The following is a 20497-nucleotide window of genomic DNA, read 5'->3' as shown; positions in this document are numbered from 1 at the left end:
GTCTATGTGGGCTGTGTCTGTGTGGTCTATGTGGGCTATGTCTGTGTGGTCTATGTGGCCTGTGTGTCTGTGTGGTCTATGTGGCCTGTGTGTCTGTGTGGTCTATGTGGGCTGTGTCTGTGTGGTCTATGTGGGCTGTGTCTGTGTGGTCTATGTGGGCTGTGTGTCTGTGTGGTCTATGTGGGCTGTGTGTCTGTGTGGTCTATGTGGGCTGTGTGTCTGTGTGGTCTATGTGAGCTGTGTCTGTGTGGTCTATGTGAGCTGTGTGGTCTATGTGGTCTGTGTCTGTGTGGTCTATGTGGGCTGCGTGTCTGTGTGGTTTATGTGGGCTGCGTGTCTGTGTGGTCTATGTGGGCTATGTCTGTGTGGTCTATGTGGCCTGTGTGTCTGTGTGGTCTATGTGGGCTGCGTGTCTGTGTGGTCTATGTGGGCTGTGTCTGTGTGGTCTATGTGGCCTGTGTGTCTGTGTGGTCTATGTGGCCTGTGTGTCTGTATGATCTATGTGGGCTGTGTCTGTGTGGTCTATGTGAGCTGTGTCTGTGTGGTCTATGTGGGCTGCGTGTCTGTGTGGTCTATGTGGGCTGTGTCTGTGTGGTCTATGTGGGCTGTGTCTGTGTGGTCTATGTGGGCTGTGTGTCTGTGTGGTCTATGTGGGCTGTGTGTCTGTGTGGTCTATGGGAGCTGTGTCTGTGTGGTCTATGTGAGCTGTGTCTGTGTGGTCTATGTGAGCTGTGTCTGTGTGCTCTGTGTGGTCTATGTGGGCTGTGTGTCTCTGTGGTCTATGTGGCCTGTGTGTCTGTATGATCTATGTGGGCTGTGTCTGTGTGGTCTATGTGAGCTGTGTCTGTGTGGTCTATGTGAGCTGTGTCTGTGTGGTCTATGTGAGCTGTGTCTGTGTGGTCTATGTGAGCTGTGTCTGTGTGGTCTATGTGGTCTGTGTCTGTGTGGTCTATGTGGCCTGTGTGTCTGTATGGTCTATGTGGGCTGCGTGTCTGTGTGGTCTATGTGGGCTGCGTGTCTGTGTGGTCTATGTGGGCTATGTCTGTGTGGTCTATGTGGCCTGTGTGTCTGTGTGGTCTATGTGGGCTGTGTGTCTGTGTTGTCTATGTGAGCTGTGTCTGTGTGGTCTATGTTGGCTGCGTGTCTGTGTGGTCTATGTGGGCTGCGTGTCTGTGTGGTCTATGTGGGCTGTGTCTGTGTGGTCTATGTGGGCTGTGTGTCTGTGTGGTCTATGTGGGCTGTGTGTCTGTGTGGTCTATGGGAGCTGTGTCTGTGTGGTCTATGTGAGCTGTGTCTGTGTGGTCTATGTGAGCTGTGTCTGTGTGCTCTGTGTGGTCTATGTGGGCTGTGTGTCTCTGTGGTCTATGTGGCCTGTGTGTCTGTATGATCTATGTGGGCTGTGTCTGTGTGGTCTATGTGAGCTGTGTCTGTGTGGTCTATGTGAGCTGTGTCTGTGTGGTCTATGTGAGCTGTGTCTGTGTGGTCTATGTGGTCTGTGTCTGTGTGGTCTATGTGGCCTGTGTGTCTGTATGGTCTATGTGGGCTGCGTGTCTGTGTGGTCTATGTGGGCTGCGTGTCTGTGTGGTCTATGTGGGCTATGTCTGTGTGGTCTATGTGGCCTGTGTGTCTGTGTGGTCTATGTGGGCTGTGTGTCTGTGTTGTCTATGTGTGCTGTGTCTGTGTGGTCTATGTTGGCTGCGTGTCTGTGTGGTCTATGTGGGCTATGTCTGTGTGGTCTATGTGGCCTGTGTGTCTGTGTGGTCTATGTGGGCTGTGTGTCTGTGTTGTCTATGTGAGCTGTGTCTGTGTGGTCTATGTTGGCTGCGTGTCTGTGTGGTCTATGTGGGCTGTGTCTGTGTGGTCTATGTAGCCTGTGTGTCTGTGTGGTCTATGTGGGCTGTGTCTGTGTGGTCTATGTGGGCTGTTTGTCTGTGTGGTCTATGTGGCCTGTGTGTCTGTATGGTCTATGTGGGCTGTGTCTGTGTGGTCTATGTGGCCTGTGTGTCTGTGTGGTCTATGTGGCCTGTGTGTCTGTGTGGTCTATGTGGGCTGTGTGTCTGTGTGGTCTATGTGAGCTGTGTCTGTGTGGTCTATGTGGGCTGTGTCTGTGTGGTCTATGTGGGCTGTGTCTGTGTGGTCTATGTGGGCTGTGTCTGTGTGGTCTATGTGAACTGTGTCTGTGTGGTCTATGTGAGCTGTGTCTGTGTGGTCTATGTGGGCTGTGTCTGTGTGGTCTATGTGAGCTGTGTCTGTGTGGTCTATGTGAGCTATGTCTGTGTGGTCTATGTGGCCTGTGTGTCTGTGTGGTCTATGTGGCCTGTGTGTCTGTATGGTCTATGTGGGCTGCGTGTCTGTGGGGTTTATGTGGGCTGTGTCTGTGTGGTCTATGTGGGCTGCGTGTCTGTGTGGTCTATGTGGGCTGTGTCTGTGTGGTCTATGTGGGCTGTGTCTGTGTGGTCTATGTGGGCTATGTCTGTGTGGTCTATGTGGCCTGTGTGTCTGTGTGGTCTATGTGGCCTGTGTGTCTGTGTGGTCTATGTGGCCTGTGTGTCTGTGTGGTCTATGTGGGCTGTGTCTGTGTGGTCTATGTGGGCTGTGTCTGTGTGGTCTATGTGGGCTGTGTCTGTGTGGTCTATGTGGGCTGTGTGTCTGTGTGGTCTATGTGGGCTGTGTGTCTGTGTGGTCTATGTGGGCTGCGTGTCTGTGTGGTCTATGTGGGCTGTGTCTGTGTGGTCTATGTGAGCTGTGTCTGTGTGGTCTATGTGAGCTGTGTCTGTGTGGTCTATGTGAGCTGTGTCTGTGTGGTCTATGTGGGCTGTGTCTGTGTGGTCTATGTGGGCTGTGTGTATGTGGTCTATGTGGTCTGTGTCTGTGTGGTCTATGTGGCCTGTGTGTCTGTATGGTCTATGTGAGCTGTGTCTGTGTGGTCTATGTGGGCTGTGTGGTCTATGTGGCCTGTGTGTCTGTATGGTCTATGTGGGCTGCGTGTCTGTGTGGTTTATGTGGGCTGTGTGTCTGTGTGGTCTATGTGGGCTGTGTGGTCTATGTGAGCTGTGTCTGTGTGGTCTATGTGAGCTGTGTCTGTGTGGTCTATGTGGGCTGCGTGTCTGTGTGGTCTATGTGGGCTGCGTGTCTGTGTGGTTTATGTGGGCTGTGTCTGTGTGGTCTATGTGGCCTGTGTGTCTGTGTGGTCTATGTGGGCTATGTCTGTGTGGTCTATGTGGCCTGTGTGTCTGTGTGGTCTATGTGGGCTGTGTCTGTGTGGTCTATGTGGGCTGTGTCTGTGTGGTCTATGTGGGCTATGTCTGTGTGGTCTATGTGGCCTGTGTGTCTGTGTGGTCTATGTGGGCTGTCTCTGTGTGGTCTATGTGGGCTGTGTGTCTGTGTGGTCTATGTGGGCTGCGTGTCTGTGTGGTCTATGTGGGCTGCGTGTCTGTGTGGTCTATGTGGGCTGTGTCTGTGTGGTCTATGTGAGCTGTGTCTGTGTGGTCTATGTGAGCTGTGTCTGTGTGGTCTATGTGAGCTGTGTCTGTGTGGTCTGTGTGGTCTATGTGGGCTGTGTCTGTGTGGTCTATGTGGGCTGTGTCTGTGTGGTCTATATGGCCTGTGTGTCTGTATGGTCTATGTGGGCTGTGTCTGTGTGGTCTATGTGGGCTGTGTCTGTGTGGTCTATGTGGCCTGTGTGTCTGTGTGGTCTATGTGGGCTACGTCTGTGTGGTCTATGTGGCCTGTGTGTCTGTGTGGTCTATGTGGGCTGTGTCTGTGTGGTCTATGTGGGCTGTGTCTGTGTGGTCTATGTGGGCTATGTCTGTGTGGTCTATGTGGCCTGTGTGTCTGTGTGGTCTATGTGGCCTGTGTGTCTGTGTGGTCTATGTGGGCTGTGTCTGTGTGGTCTATGTGGGCTGTGTCTGTGTGGTCTATGTGGGCTGTGTGTCTGTGTGGTCTATGTGGGCTGTGTGTCTGTGTGGTCTATGTGGGCTGTGTGTCTGTGTGGTCTATGTGAGCTGTGTCTGTGTGGTCTATGTGAGCTGTGTGGTCTATGTGGTCTGTGTCTGTGTGGTCTATGTGGGCTGCGTGTCTGTGTGGTTTATGTGGGCTGCGTGTCTGTGTGGTCTATGTGGGCTATGTCTGTGTGGTCTATGTGGCCTGTGTGTCTGTGTGGTCTATGTGGGCTGCGTGTCTGTGTGGTCTATGTGGGCTGTGTCTGTGTGGTCTATGTGGGCTGTGTGTCTGTGTGGTCTATGTGGGCTGTGTGTCTGTGTGGTCTATGTGGGCTGTGTCTGTGTGGTCTATGTGGCCTGTGTGTCTGTGTGGTCTATGTGGGCTGTGTCTGTGTGGTCTATGGGAGCTGTGTCTGTGTGGTCTATGTGAGCTGTGTCTGTGTGGTCTATGTGAGCTGTGTCTGTGTGCTCTGTGTGGTCTATGTGGGCTGTTTGTCTGTGTGGTCTATGTGGCCTGTGTGTCTGTATGATCTATGTGGGCTGTGTCTGTGTGGTCTATGTGTGCTGTGTCTGTGTGGTCTATGTGGGCTGCGTGTTTGTGTGGTCTATGTGGGCTGTGTCTGTGTGGTCTATGTGGGCTGTGTCTGTGTGGTCTATGTGGGCTGTGTGTCTGTGTGGTCTATGGGAGCTGTGTCTGTGTGGTCTATGTGAGCTGTGTCTGTGTGGTCTATGTGAGCTGTGTCTGTGTGGTCTATGTGAGCTGTGTCTGTGTGGTCTATGTGAGCTGTGTCTGTGTGGTCTATGTGGTCTGTGTCTGTGTGGTCTATGTGGCCTGTGTGTCTGTATGGTCTATGTGGGCTGCGTGTCTGTGTGGTCTATGTGGGCTGCGTGTCTGTGTGGTCTATGTGGGCTATGTCTGTGTGGTCTATGTGGCCTGTGTGTCTGTATGATCTATGTGGGCTGTGTCTGTGTGGTCTATGTGAGCTGTGTCTGTGTGGTCTATGTGGGCTGCGTGTCTGTGTGGTCTATGTGGGCTGTGTCTGTGTGGTCTATGTGGGCTGTGTCTGTGTGGTCTATGTGGGCTGTGTGTCTGTGTGGTCTATGTGGGCTGTGTGTCTGTGTGGTCTATGGGAGCTGTGTCTGTGTGGTCTATGTGAGCTGTGTCTGTGTGGTCTATGTGAGCTGTGTCTGTGTGCTCTGTGTGGTCTATGTGGGCTGTGTGTCTCTGTGGTCTATGTGGCCTGTGTGTCTGTATGATCTATGTGGGCTGTGTCTGTGTGGTCTATGTGAGCTGTGTCTGTGTGGTCTATGTGAGCTGTGTCTGTGTGGTCTATGTGAGCTGTGTCTGTGTGGTCTATGTGAGCTGTGTCTGTGTGGTCTATGTGGTCTGTGTCTGTGTGGTCTATGTGGCCTGTGTGTCTGTATGGTCTATGTGGGCTGCGTGTCTGTGTGGTCTATGTGGGCTGCGTGTCTGTGTGGTCTATGTGGGCTATGTCTGTGTGGTCTATGTGGCCTGTGTGTCTGTGTGGTCTATGTGGGCTGTGTGTCTGTGTTGTCTATGTGAGCTGTGTCTGTGTGGTCTATGTTGGCTGCGTGTCTGTGTGGTCTATGTGGGCTGCGTGTCTGTGTGGTCTATGTGGGCTGCGTGTCTGTGTGGTCTATGTGGGCTGTGTCTGTGTGGTCTATGTGGGCTGTGTGTCTGTGTGGTCTATGTGGGCTGTGTGTCTGTGTGGTCTATGGGAGCTGTGTCTGTGTGGTCTATGTGAGCTGTGTCTGTGTGGTCTATGTGAGCTGTGTCTGTGTGCTCTGTGTGGTCTATGTGGGCTGTGTGTCTCTGTGGTCTATGTGGCCTGTGTGTCTGTATGATCTATGTGGGCTGTGTCTGTGTGGTCTATGTGAGCTGTGTCTGTGTGGTCTATGTGAGCTGTGTCTGTGTGGTCTATGTGAGCTGTGTCTGTGTGGTCTATGTGGTCTGTGTCTGTGTGGTCTATGTGGCCTGTGTGTCTGTATGGTCTATGTGGGCTGCGTGTCTGTGTGGTCTATGTGGGCTGCGTGTCTGTGTGGTCTATGTGGGCTATGTCTGTGTGGTCTATGTGGCCTGTGTGTCTGTGTGGTCTATGTGGGCTGTGTGTCTGTGTTGTCTATGTGTGCTGTGTCTGTGTGGTCTATGTTGGCTGCGTGTCTGTGTGGTCTATGTGGGCTATGTCTGTGTGGTCTATGTGGCCTGTGTGTCTGTGTGGTCTATGTGGGCTGTGTGTCTGTGTTGTCTATGTGAGCTGTGTCTGTGTGGTCTATGTTGGCTGCGTGTCTGTGTGGTCTATGTGGGCTGTGTCTGTGTGGTCTATGTAGCCTGTGTGTCTGTGTGGTCTATGTGGGCTGTGTCTGTGTGGTCTATGTGGGCTGTTTGTCTGTGTGGTCTATGTGGCCTGTGTGTCTGTATGGTCTATGTGGGCTGTGTCTGTGTGGTCTATGTGGGCTGTGTGTCTGTGTGGTCTATGTGGCCTGTGTGTCTGTGTGGTCTATGTGGCCTGTGTGTCTGTGTGGTCTATGTGGCCTGTGTGTCTGTGTGGTCTATGTGGGCTGTGTGTCTGTGTGGTCTATGTGGGCTGTGCCTGTGGGGTCTATGTGGGCTGTGCCTGTGGGGTCTATGTGGGCTGTGTCTGTGTGGTCTATGTGGCCTGTGTGTCTGTGTGGTCTATGTGGCCTGTGTGTCTGTGTGGTCTATGTGGCCTGTGTGTCTGTATGGTCTATGTGGGCTGTGTCTGTGTGGTCTATGTGGGCTGTGTGTCTGTGTGGTCTATGTGAGCTGTGTCTGTGTGGTCTATGTGGGCTGTGTCTGTGTGGTCTATGTGGGCTGTGTCTATGTGGTCTATGTGGGCTGTGCCTGTGGGGTCTATGTGGGCTGTGTCTGTGTGGTCTATGTGGGATATGTCTGTGTGGTCTATGTGGCCTGTGTGGTCTATGTGGCCTGTAGTCTATAAAGGTATATGTTCCTCCTCCCTAAAAAACATAAAAAACACAGTCTTACTATTAATAAATAATGCCACTATACATGAAACATACCACCATAACATTAGGGCTCGTTCAGCCGGTCCGTGCTCATCAGTCCGCTCTCAGACCACAGTGCATGGACCGGCTGACGCTCTCCTGACCCAAGTGTCACAGCCTCATAGAAATATATCTAGCTGTCATACTCTAGTGGTACCACGGCCAATCCGTAAATTATGGTCCGAGATTGGACCAATGTGAGCGGAACTGTTGAAGCGCTATTAGAGTGTGAAACAGCCGTAGTCTATGTGTGCCCCATCCCTCCCCTCTCGTTTGTACCATGGTATGAAGATTATGAAACACTGTAATGAATGAGTGGAACGCAGGAATCTGTCCTCTGCTCCCGGCACGTTCTCTATGACACAGGCGTGCGCACCTTGATGACCACACCGCACCGCGCACCTGTGTCATGTGAAAAGTACCCGGCAGGAGAAGATGCGGTGCAGCGGGGGCCATATGAAGAGGTGAGTGGTGACTTTTTTTTTCTTTTTAATAGCTTCAGGAGGGAAAAATGAGGGGAAGGATTGGGATCAAAATAGGGGCTTCAGGGCCTTATGATGAAAGCGGGAGGAGGCCATTATATGTGAATTATAGGAAACAGTGTAAGGGGGTGTAAGGCTCGCCACCGCAGTCCTGCAAACCGCTGTGTAGTCATGTGACTGTGTAATGTTGGAATTTCATGTTATGATGTAATATCTTCATACAGCCACTAGGGGGCCACAATGTATAACTGCTCCCTGCTACTCTCGGGCTAGGGGCATTTACTGGCAGGCAGGAGTTTAGTCAGTTTAAAAGGTCAGGAACACGTGAAGTAGCAGGATAGACCCTAAGGGAGAGTAAGGCTAGTGTCACACTTGCGTTGTGCGGCATCCGTTGCATTGCGTTGTGTGACGGATGTTACGGATGCGTTGCATATAGTGGCACAACTGATGCGATGGATCCTGCAAAACAACGGAATCTGTTGTAGCTATTTTTTCAGCAATTTACTCAACTGAGCATGCGCGGTTGTGTAAAGACTGATCCGTCACAGGAATCTGTCAAATGATGGATTCAGACGGATTCCGCCACCATAGGCTTCCATTATAAAAATCAAAATACAAAATTATCCCCGGCACTCCAAGAGAAAGAGAAACAATGTCTGGGTATTTTTGATATTTTTTTATTGTGTGATAGTCTTATCTCCGACGTTTCGGTCACACCTTGACCTTTATCAAGAGAATCAATCAGACTATGAGGCAGAGGAATCAATATGTGCATAATACTCGAGAAGGAGCAATACGAGTCACCACTCACATGGAGAGGAAATATTAGGTGCGTATGAGCACTGTGACTGAATAATAGACAGTCGGGATCAGCCAAAGTCTATGGGGTAATCATGTAGTGGTATTCCACCGGGGTAGAAAGTCACATGTCGTAGCTGTCCAATGATTGGCTACTGTATAAATGCCATGCCAGTCTCATTAGTGAGTAAAGGACCTGTCAAACAGCATGGAAAGGTGTGCAGGAGATATGTCTCTGGAAACTTGTGACACCAATGTATTAGCTTTAAGGCATGTAGCACATAATGCCGCAGGTTAATGTTAATCTATGAGCAGCCGTGAAAAAAGTCATATGGGAGACCTTCTTAAAGGGGTAGTGGAACAACAGGAGTTATCCTGACTGCCAGTGCCGGTATTACACATATGCTGCGGACTCTAAAATGAGACAGCCTGTGTGGAGATAATGCCCTGTGCAAAAAGGCTATTCACAAAGTGATAACTTGAAAATGGTCAAAGACCTGGTGTATAAGATGATACAGGCCTGTGTCCAGTGGGAATGGTGGCTATCTCCTGTACACCTTTCCATGCTGTTTGGAATACCACTACATGATTACCCCATAGACTTTGACTGGCTGATCCCGACTGTCTATTATTCAGTCACAGTGCTCATACGCACCTAATATTTCCTCTCCATATGAGTGGTGACTCGTATTGCTCCTTCTCGAGTATTATGCACATATTGATTCCTCTGCCTCATAGTCTGATTGATTCTCTTGATAAAGGTCAAGGTGTGACCGAAACGTCAGAGATAAGACTATCACACAATAAAAAAATATCAAAAATACCCAGACATTGTTTCTCTTTCTCTTGGAGTGCCGGGGATAATTTTGTATTTTGATCGACTGACTGTTTCCCCAGAGCACCCGAATACATAGTGAGCCAGGTCTATACGATTTATTCCATTATAAAAATGACGGACGCCGACGGAATCCAGCACATTGCGGTTTTTTTACGCTCTGAGAAGCGCAGAAAACTGCTTTCTTTCTGCCCGGTGGATGCAACGCAGCGTCAACCGACGAATACAACGCAAGGCCATCCGTCGCAATGCGTCATCAAAACAAGTCAATGGGAAATAGCGCACATCCGTTAACGGATTGCGCTGTTTCCCAAAGTGGCGGATTGCAACGGCTGCCAAACAACGCAACTGTGAAAGTAGCCGAACAGACTGCAGCCGTGGGAGAGGGGGTGAGAAGAAAGCCCCGTTATCTTTAATAGGTGTGACCTTCGGGTGGAATCCAGATCCCAGACACGCAGGGTCCTAGTGAGGTGAGGACTGTTCAAACTGTGTCCTATGATGGGGGGTCGAGTCCGTGCGGCCCGGGGCTGTTCCCTGGCGGATACCCAGAGAACCCCCTCAGTCGGTGGAAGGTCAGTGGGCTCTGAAGCGAGGAGTAGGTCCTGAGAAAACCAGGCAGAGTAGCGCTGTTATCGCAGGCCCGTGAATGGCTTCCAGCTGAATCCCTGTGGGTGGGACGCGGGGTGAGCGGAAGGACTTTTTTATTATGCTGTGTATATTTAAGCTGAGAGAGGATGAGGGGCTCAGGGGCTCCATCGGAAGCCCCAGTGCCAGGGAGGTGGTCAGCCGGCAAAGTATATGTGATACCCATTGCTATTGGAAACCCCTTCGGGGGAACAAGCGTGTGGCCGCCTAAAACGTGAACAATCTGTCCATTTATTGTCAGTAAAGATATTTTGTTGAAGAAATCTGAGGAAGGGTCAGTGTTTGTGTCGCAGCCGGAGAAAGTATTCCTAAGGGGTACTTTACACGTTGCGACATCACTACCGATATATCGTCAGGGTCACGGTTGTTGTGACGCACATCCGGCACCGGTAGCGACATCGCAGAGTGTAAATCCTAGGAGCGACGATGAAGGAGCACAAAACAGTCAAATATCGGTGATCTGTGTCACGTCGATCATTTTCATAATGTCGCTCCAGCTGCAGGTACGATGTTGTTTGTCGCTCTGCACATCGCTGTGTGTGACACCGCAGGAACGACAAACATCTCCTTACCTGCATCCACCGTCAATGTGGAAGGAAGGAGGTGGGCGGGATGTTACGTCCCGCTCATCTCCGCCCCTCCACTTCTATTGGCCGGCCGCTTAGTGACATCGCGGTGACGGCGAACGCACCTCCCCCTTGAAGGAGGGATTGTTCAGCGGTCACCGCGACGTCGCTGAACAGGTATGTGCGTGTGACGCTGCCATAGCGCTAATGTTCACTACGGCAGCAATCACCACATATCGCATGTACAACGGGGGCGGGTGCTATCGCACTGGACATAGCTAGCCAATCCTAGCAATGTCGCAGCGTGTAAAGTACCCCTTACACTGAGGTGCACTAAAGCGTAGATTGGGGTGCAGAGGAATGACACCGGGCTGCGCTGCACAGCTGTCTCTGTCTCTGCTATCACGGCCCCCGACCGTCCCTTTAACAACCTGACAGGTCCCGCTATGCCCTCCAGCAGCATTCATATCTGTATATCAAAATGTCCTGTCTAATCAGCCATGTATGATACTTTTCACTGAAATTAATGTTTAAAAAAAGGTTTATAAAGTTCGCTGTTACTATGCTAATTAGGGCCTTGACTAGTCACATTGTTTCTCCAGACTAGTCGGCCCTCTTTCCATATGATCACACCCCTGTGGTTATAATTACATGATTTCCACAAGCCAGCAACACCACCAGCCCCTGGAAATGTTACGCATGCGCGCGGCTGCGTTCACTCACATTGAATCTCATCTGAAGATGGGTGTCCATGTCCCAGCTTCAGAGAGGCGCACTGAGCACGATCAGGAGTGAAAAAGCTGTTTCCCCGATCATTCCTCGTGCACATCGCTGAAGCTGGGACGTGTATGTGACGCCCCTAACCTTATCAGGGTGTCACAGGGAGCTGCACTCCTTTCTCTTACGGTGCAGAACTCACCCTCCATGGTTCTGGGATCCTAACTCTGGTATTGTTTCCATCAGCACTCAAATCCTAACCACACCTTACACCACACCCTGACAGGCACACCAGTGGGTGGTCTAGCTGGAAAAGGGCCACCCGCCTGGGGGTCAGGCAGACTGGTGGGAGGGACAGAGTCAGTCGAGTAGTAGCCCTCAGAGAATGAGGAGCTGAGGGAGATGTAGCACCTTGGGAGACTTTGGTTAGGTCGCAGATGGTGGACTGGGACCGGAGGAGTCGGAAACCCGGTCCCAGGGTATTGGAGGAGGGTGCCCAGACTTAGTTTTGGAGAACGGTCAGCACTGGAAAGTCCAGTAACCGGACCGGTACCGAGCACAGCGGGGTGCAGGACCCTAGATCAGGGAGTAGCTTCACGCAACCTGGTAATTCACTTGTGGAGGATAGTCTCGTAATGAACTTTCCCCAAGAGCTCAGAGATCGAAGGCATCAACACAACGAGGGGGATAGGGCTTTCCAGCTCATACGGCCTACTGAAATCCCAAGTGTGAGCCATCGAGAGCACAGCTCCCCTATTTAAATATAGGGAGCGGGAAACTGACAGCCTCAGGCCGAAGGGTCACTCAGGAACATCTATCTACATGTGCATGGAGGCAGGCTCCGGACCACTAACAATACCAGCGGGAGCGGACTCCCGGACGAGCTCCCCAGAGTGGCAGCGGCACCCATAGACTTGGTTTACTTCTGTGTCAGAGTCTACTTAATGGTCGCACCAACATCCACACAACCTGAGTGAGTACGCTGCCCTCCCTGCATCCTGCCTGCCTGCATAGCCTGCACCATGCCATCCTCTTATCTATCCTCCAGAGTCCTGGGGCCTCCCCTACCCGGGGAGGGAACACCATCTGCCTGCTCCGCTCTATCTCCCCCGGGTATTCCCATTGGCAGCGGCGGTACTCCCCTTACCGCGAACCACGGGTAGAGTCACAAACTCTCCCTTGTAAATATTCCTCCTTTTACACTTCGAAGTGGCCGCAAGCCCCCGGGTCCGGAGACCCTCGAGCCACAGCAGCGACCCACGGATCCGAGCAGTCTGACTGCTGCAGGGGCAGTACATGTACACCTGACTTCAGATAAGATTTTATGTGAGTGAGGGTTTTTTTTGTTTTTTTGTTTGTTTTTTTTACCAGGAGGTGTAGATTGGGTGCAGGAATACGTTGTAAAAATTTCAGCACCAAATCTGCATCTCTTGGCAAAAAAAAAAGGACAAAAATCGTTTTGACGCTGTTTCGGTGCGGTTTTCTGCCAGGAGGTGCAAATTTGGTGCTGAAATGTCTGTTGGCTTTATCATGGATGGGTATCAAAATTAAGGGGATCGCACGCCAATTTTTTAAATTATTTATTTAAATAATTAAGCCATATTGGGTCCCTCTTATTTTTATACACAACCAAGATAAGCGCACAGTGCGATGATTTCCATGCACTCATAGACTTGAATGGGTGCAGTGCACCCTGTCTGATTTGTGCTGCTGCCCTCTTTTTCTCATACTGGATCGACACAAGAAAAAAAAACGTTCATCATCACTGCCCTATGGAATAATATTGCACCACATGTCTGAGTTATATGGTGGTGTAAGCGAGCGCTAAAAGATAGTGTGTATGTGCCAAGGGTGGAGAATTAAAATAAAAACCACTGTTCTCACCTTTTGCAGCGGCACAGCTCCTCTGCACCAACACAGCTCCTCTTCTCCGGCACAGCTCCTCTTCTCCGTCACAGCTCCTCTTCTCCGGCACAGCTCCTCTGCACGGGCACAGCTCCTCTGCAGCGCCACAGCTCCTCTGCAGCGGCACAGCTCCTCTGCACTGGCACAGCTCCTCTGCACCGGCACAGCTCCTCTTCTCCGGCACAGCTCCTCTGCACCGGCACAGCTCCTCTGCACCGGCACAGCTCCTCTTCACCAGCACAGCTCCTCTGCACCGGCACAGCTCCTCTACACCGGCACAGCTCCTCTGCAGCGGCACAGCTCCTCTTCTCCGGCACAGCTCCTCTGCACCGGCACAGCTCCTCTGCACCGGCACAGCTCCTCTGCACTGGCTACTGTGTCCCCACAGTCATTTGTCATAGACTGCAGCCATCCAGTGACAATATCTATCCGTTATTATTTACACAAAAGAGTAGGAGAAAGCCGGCTGAACCTAGAATATATTCTTTTCTGTTTTGTCTGCCAGTGTTTGGCATTTTTTGGGCTGACAGTCTCTCCTTGACAAGGGGTCATCTTTTTCCATTGCTGAATGCAGACAGTGAGTGCTAAAGTGGCTTATCTTAACCCATTGTTATCTCGTTACTAATAGATTTCGGTGTATGTCACAAGTGAAGGCTGCTTGACAGGTCCTATTTATGGTCAATGCTATTTCATTTTAATATGAGTCCTCTTTGGAACCTTCATTTAGACATTAAGTATTTGTCAACAGTCCTACATCGCTCTCCTTATACACCATAATCTTCATTAAGTCCTTCAATTGTGTCTTGAACCACCTCATGAAAGAGGGTGTCCTGAATGGAGTCCCTCCGTGATGTCCACACTCCCTAATAGAGAAGACCCTGATGAGACAACCCTTCAGAGGAAAAGGAATTAATCAGAGTTTTGAATGGAAAAGTGAAGTGGATTGCCCCCATGCCAGCAGCCGATGCTGCTCGGATCCGGATCTGCGGTATGGCTCGAGGGACTCTACCGGACCTGGGGGTCGCGCGGACACTTCGTATAAAAAGGGGACCTAATTGTACGGAATTTGCTATGAACTGTCTGTGACGGTGTGTGGTGAGGTGTAGCACCACCGCTGCTGTTTATGGGATGCCCGGGGAAGATGTGATGGCAGCTGGATGTTAACCCCTCCGTGGGTAGGGATAGATGCCCCGGGGCCCAGTGTTGTGTAGGGTTGCAGGGTTGTCGTGGTGCTGGATGCGGCTGCACTGATGTGTGGAGTCAATAAACACACAGTTCTTTTGGTAAACCAAGGTGATGGTGGCCGGCCTCCGCAGACTGGTGTATCTGGTCCCACACCCGGGCTGGTGATCAATGTCTCTTTCCTCTGCACTTTGTGTTTTCTGTGATGGACTTCCCAGTGTGTAACACGGGAGTCCGCGCCCGGTCCTTTGGTTGGGAGCTGTGTCCGTCAGACGCTGACCTGTGGGATCTACCGGGCACTGGCGGATGCCCTATCCTTCTCGGTGGGTGGTTGTCTACTTTTCGGGACTTAGGTTGGGACAGGACCTATAATCCTGCCCTCAATTGGTTAGTTAGGTAGGCCGTTGGTACCAGTCCTGGCTTCAGGTCCAAGTACCCCCTTTTGTGCACGGTTTCCGGGTCGGTTCTCCGGTGTTGGTACCGGCGGGCTACAACCCTGCCCCGGTCCACCTCGGATCTCCGGCAGCCGTCTTCCCGTCTCCTGCTGTTACTGACCACCGTTTGCCACCTAGCCAATGCATCAGGGTTCCAACCCCGGCGCCTGTCAACTTCCACCTCCACTACTACTCCAAACTTCACTGACTTCTAAACTTAACTGACTGTTTTCCCGCTCTGGGCTCTCCAGACCCCTTGGTGGGCGTTCTCCATCCGCCTGATCCCACCCACTGGTGTGTCTGTCCTTCCCTGAGGGGGTGACTAGGATTTCAGGTCGGCTGCTTTAACCCTGTGTGGGAGAGGTGTTGTGAGGGGGCCTGACTGTGTGACTACCTAGTTTTGCCAGGGCGTCACACCTGGCCTGGGCACGGATGGGAGAACATTGTCAGTTGCGGTTCTTCATGTGCACTAGTGTGTCGCCCTGGGCAAGCCAGGGGACACAGATAACAACACACACGCACCCCACATTCCCTGTAGGTACACCAGCTAACCCAAAAATCCTTGTTGCCTTCCTCCAGGAGTCTGATGATGCACACCAGGGGGTGGGCCAGGCGGTTGGCTCCACCCACCAAGGAGCTCACAGCTCTGGAGGCAGGAAGTAACCAGGCAGATTAGCCCAGGCAGGGCAAGAGTGCAGTTCTGTCAGGGAGGAGGAAGTGGAAGGAGTCGAGCCCAGGCAGGGCAAGAGTGAAGGAGTAGTCTAGACAGGGTTAGAGTAAACAGTGAAGTGGCAGTAAAGAGAGAAAGCCTGAAGTTGGTCTGTGGCTGTGTGCCCAGACGGAGTCAGCAAGGTCAGCAAACAGTGGTGAAGATCTGCAGTGGGACTGTCTGGAGGTTGCTGGAAGGGCCACGGAGGCTGTGTGTATCCGGGGGCCTGGAGCAGTATACAAAGGGCAGTCAGCACCAGAGCAGGGGCTTTCGGATCCCAGCAAGGCTTGGAGTCGCTGTAAATTGCTAAATCCGTTAGTGAAGGGGACGTAGATCCCCCAACAAGCAAGTCCTGATTGACGGCAAAGGTCCAACCACAACGGGGAAACACCGCCACCGCCAAGGCACCAGTTTCCCAGGGCCGGCGCCTGCAGGCAAAGTGTGGAGCTCCTCCGGCACAGATTGCAGTCGGGGAGCGGGTAACCGGTGGGAATCCACCGCTACCAAACAGACATTTCAAAGGTGCAGGGAAGAGACCGTCACCGCTAACTGCAGGGAACCGCAGCACCGTGAACCGTCCGAGGGACCCGTCCAACCAGCCGTTTGTTTACCGAGAACTGTGTCGTGTTTACTGGCTGAGTGAGTACCTCAGTGCCGCAAGGCACAGCGCTGCCCCTGCGCCCCTGCACCCCACTGGGCCCCGGGATCACCAACCCCTACCCACGGAGGGGCAACACAACACCTGGCTGCTCCGCATCACCATCCCCGGGACCCCCATACTGAGCAGCGGTGGTGAAATCACCACAACCGTGGGTGGCGTCACGAACTATAACAATCCCCACACCCAACAAACCCCCCTTTCACTCACGGGCGAGGAGTGTCGCTCGAGAAACCCCGGGATCCGGCCCACAGCTCGAGCCACCAGGAGCAGCTGCCGGACCCGAGCAGAAGGGGCGAGCGCGGTGTGCTGACACCCTCCTCCCCGCCCGCGACAACTTGGCGTCACGAACAGGATCTTACCGCTCTGCCGTCAGGTAGAGGTGCGCCTTGTTACCGCCGGAGACATCCGGCAGAAAAATTTCAGAAGCCGCCATCTTTGGCGCGAAAAGTTCCCGCTCGAGCGTCTTCTCGAGCAGTAGAGGCGCGAAGGCCAAAACCCCGCCCCGAGAGAGGAGGGGCCGGAAAGAGCTAAGGGGGACGAAATGGCGGCTGGCCGCATGTAAGCGCGGCTATGGAAGCAGGGACGCCAGGACCCTGCGGCCATTTACTGGTTCCTGGAAGAGGCCGCTGCTAAAGATGCTGAGTCCGACCAACAACACCGTGGTCCCCGCGCCTGGCATGGCGGCGTGGGTGGAAGTCCGGACCGTCCAGCTAAGCAGCCGTCTGCAGGTCCACAGGCAGCTCCTCCTGGAGGAGCGGAAGGCCGACATGGTGGAAGTGGTGGCTGCTATGTGGAGATGCGAGGTGGAGGAAGATTTGGAGGAACGGGTAAGAGACCCACGTCCCTGTATTCCCGAGGAATCGGCCGCTGCGGCTGAGGGGCCCGGCCTACACCCGTTCACCCTGTTGCCTCTCCCGCTACCCGCGTTAGCTGCTGCTGCCCCGCCACTAGGCCCGCTACCACCACCACCGGTAGCGGTACCCTGCCAATCCGCCCCGGCGGACCGACCTGCAGCAGAAGCTTATGACGACCCTGAACCGCTTCTATGGAAGAAGCGAAAGGCTGAGCCCGTCAGCAAAGATGCACCGGAGGCACGGCGGGGATGCAGCTGCCAGGAGGCAGAGCAGGCCATGTCACAGCGGGGTCCCTCATTACTGAAGGTGCCGGTCGTAGCCGACACGGAGGGACTCTGGCTGGGCCCGTCCCTCGCACACGCTGAACCGGAGCAAAAAGAAAGTGCTCCCGGCTGGGAGCGACGGCAACAGCAGCTGCGCAGGAAGATCGATGCCCGAGAGGGGTGTAGAGCGGATGTGCATGCCCGCATGAATATGGAAGAAGATCGCCTGCAGCGAGCTACCATTGGGGTCCAGAGCGGTGCACCATGTGAAGGTGGCACTAGAGCCCCACGATTGAGGATGGACTGCTAAGCCGGCGGACCTCCGCCTAAAAGTTGTCCCCGTTGGGACCACCAGTCAGCATGTTTACAAGTTTGTTTGTTTGAAAGTTTGCAAAAGAATGATAAGGAAAATGAAAATTACCGAAGAAGTCACCTGATTTGTTTGTGGATTTGCAACCGGCTGGAGCCGGCACCGTTGTCCCCGTGGGGACCGTTTAAGTTTATTGGCATGGGAACTATCCATGGACAAGCCCGTGAACTTGCAGGGCACCACAAACGTTAAGTGGCTTGTAAATATGTTGGGTACCGTTACCGTTTCCGCTATACCGTCTCCGGAGAGGCAGGTTGGAGGGAGGGCCCTGAGCAGAGCAGGCCAGGGCCCAGCCACCAAAGGAACCGGTGGCCACCCTCTGGAGGGGAAGGACAGATCCCGCTCGGGTAACTTGTGCTGGACTGTGGGTCAAGGGGTGCTGCCTGGGTTTTAGGGGCAGCATCAGGGCCAGGTTGCTTGGGTGGGAGAGAGCGGAAACCGTGGCCGTATACCGTTGTAACGTTAAAAGTAAATGTGCCTCCCGTCTTGGGAAGAGTTGTTATTAAAGATGTATATAATTTACCGTTTATAATGTTATACCGTTTACCTTTTCAGAAAAACAAAAAGGAAAATAAAACCGGTGTTGGACGGGCAGCCCGAGGACGGTCTGCGTTTTGCTAAGGGGGAATGTGTCGCCCTGGGCAAGCCAGGGGACACAGATAACAACACACACGCACCCCACATTCCCTGTAGGTACACCAGCTAACCCAAAAATCCTTGTTGCCTTCCTCCAGGAGTCTGATGATGCACACCAGGGGGTGGGCCAGGCGGTTGGCTCCGCCCACCAAGGAGCTCACAGCTCTGGAGGCAGGAAGTAACCAGGCAGATTAGCCCAGGCAGGGCAAGAGTGCAGTTCTGTCAGGGAGGAGGAAGTGGAAGGAGTCGAGCCCAGGCAGGGCAAGAGTGAAGGAGCAGTCTAGACAGGGTTAGAGTAAACAGTGAAGTGGCAGTAAAGAGAGAAAGCCTGAAGTTGGTCTGTGGCTGTGTGCCCAGACGGAGTCAGCAAGGTCAGCAGACAGTGGTGAAGATCTGCAGTGGGACTGTCTGGAGGTTGCTGGAAGGGCCACGGAGGCTGTGTGTATCCGGGGGCCTGGAGCAGTATACAAAGGGCAGTCAGCACCAGAGCAGTGGCTTTCGGATCCCAGCAAGGCTTGGAGTCGCTGTAAATTGCTAAATCCGTTAGTGAAGGGGACGTAGATCCCCCAACAAGCAAGTCCTGATTGACGGCAAAGGTCCAACCACAACGGGGAAACACCGCCACCGCCAAGGCACCAGTTTCCCAGGGCCGGCGCCTGCGGGCAAAGTGTGGAGCTCCTCCGGCACAGATTGCAGTCGGGGAGCGGGTAACCGGTGGGAATCCACCGCTACCAAACAGACATTTCAAAGGTGCAGGGAAGAGACCGTCACCGCTAACTGCAGGGAACCGCAGCACCGTGAACCGTCCGAGGGACCCGTCCAACCAGCCGTTTGTTTACCGAGAACTGTGTCGTGTTTACTGGCTGAGTGAGTACCTCAGTGCCGCAAGGCACAGCGCTGCCCCTGCGCCCCTGCACCCCACTGGGCCCCGGGATCACCAACCCCTACCCACGGAGGGGCAACACAACACCTGGCTGCTCCGCATCACCATCCCCGGGACCCCCATACTGAGCAGCGGTGGTGCAATCACCACAACCGTGGGTGGCGTCACGAACTATAACAATCCCCACACCCAACAAACCCCCCTTTCACTCACGGGCGAGGAGTGTCGCTCGAGAAACCCCGGGATCCGGCCCACAGCTCGAGCCACCAGGAGCAGCTGCCGGACCCGAGCAGAAGGGGCGAGCGCGGTGTGCTGACACCCTCCTCCCCGCCCGCGACACTAGCATCCCCTGTGGGTGGGGTGAAGTGGCTCAACAGACTTAATGAACCGGTCGGTGTCAGCGTGCAGTTGAGTGAAGGAATGAGAGGCTTAGAGGTGTCAGACAGAACCCCGACAGAACCCAGGTGCCTGAAGTACGAACCGCTGCTAAATTCTACATAAAACAGAAGTGTGGAAGGAACCCCCATGGGACGTGTAACGGTGCCATTGGAATGCGGACCGAAATCATACCAGAGGGGAAGAACAATAAAGTCAATGTGTTTGGAAGAAGAAAATCTGCCTTGACTGCTGCAGAGTTCTCCTGTGTGCGGTGCGGTGACGGGGAGGCATGGGGATAACGGATGGCTGCGCTGTGGCCTGCTGACCCCTGCAACCAAAACTACTACCACTGCCTGCCTGTGCCCTCCACCACAGTGGCGACAACAGAGTACTGCACATCCGCCTCCCATTGATTTGACCCAGCTGTTATCAGTTGATGGGGCAACTCCAGAAGTGAGCATTTCCGGCTGTCTGCTGCCACCGCCGGCACCAAGAACAGCTGATCCATGGGGGTGCCGTGTATCGGACTCCAGATGATCAGACATTGATGACCCATCCTGAGAATAGGCCATCAATATAAAAGTAGTGGCCAACTTTAATTTCTAATAAGAAATGAAAGACACCAAATAAAATTACATGAACATGTCTTACAGGAGGTTTGAAAGGTTTTCTATACACTTAAAGGAGTATTCCCATCGCCAAGATCCTATCCCAATATGTAGTAAGTGTGCCGCCCCCGTGCCAGCAGCCGGGCCGCTGCTCGGATCCGGATCTGTGGTGGCTCGAGGGATCTCTGGACCCGGGGGTCGCGCAGCCACCTGATGAGAGGGGGGCTATGTACAGGGGGGTTAGAAAGTTCGTGACGCCGCCCACGGTGTGTGGTAATGTGAGGGACCACCGCTGCCGTTGGGGAGCCCGGTGATGATGATGTGGCAGCCTGATGTTTAACCCCTCCGTGGATAGGGGGTTTGTGTCCCAGGGCCCGTTGGATGGTTGGTGATTTGGTGCCGTTGGGAATCGGGACAGGGGATTTCAGTGTACTCAGTCCAGGAATAACAACACCGACAGCTTGTAAACCAGAATTCTGAGCACCGCTGCAGCTTGTGGGGAGCACGCTTGGGTCCTTGCCCTTGGTGTTGCTGTTAGCCTGTGGCCCTGTCCTTGGCACCTTTGTTTCTGTTTGGACCCTC

This window comes from Anomaloglossus baeobatrachus, chromosome 8 (assembly GCF_048569485.1).
Source record: "Anomaloglossus baeobatrachus isolate aAnoBae1 chromosome 8, aAnoBae1.hap1, whole genome shotgun sequence".
In the NCBI taxonomy this organism is placed as follows: Eukaryota; Metazoa; Chordata; class Amphibia; order Anura; family Aromobatidae; genus Anomaloglossus; species Anomaloglossus baeobatrachus.
This window is presented reverse-complemented; position numbering follows the sequence as displayed.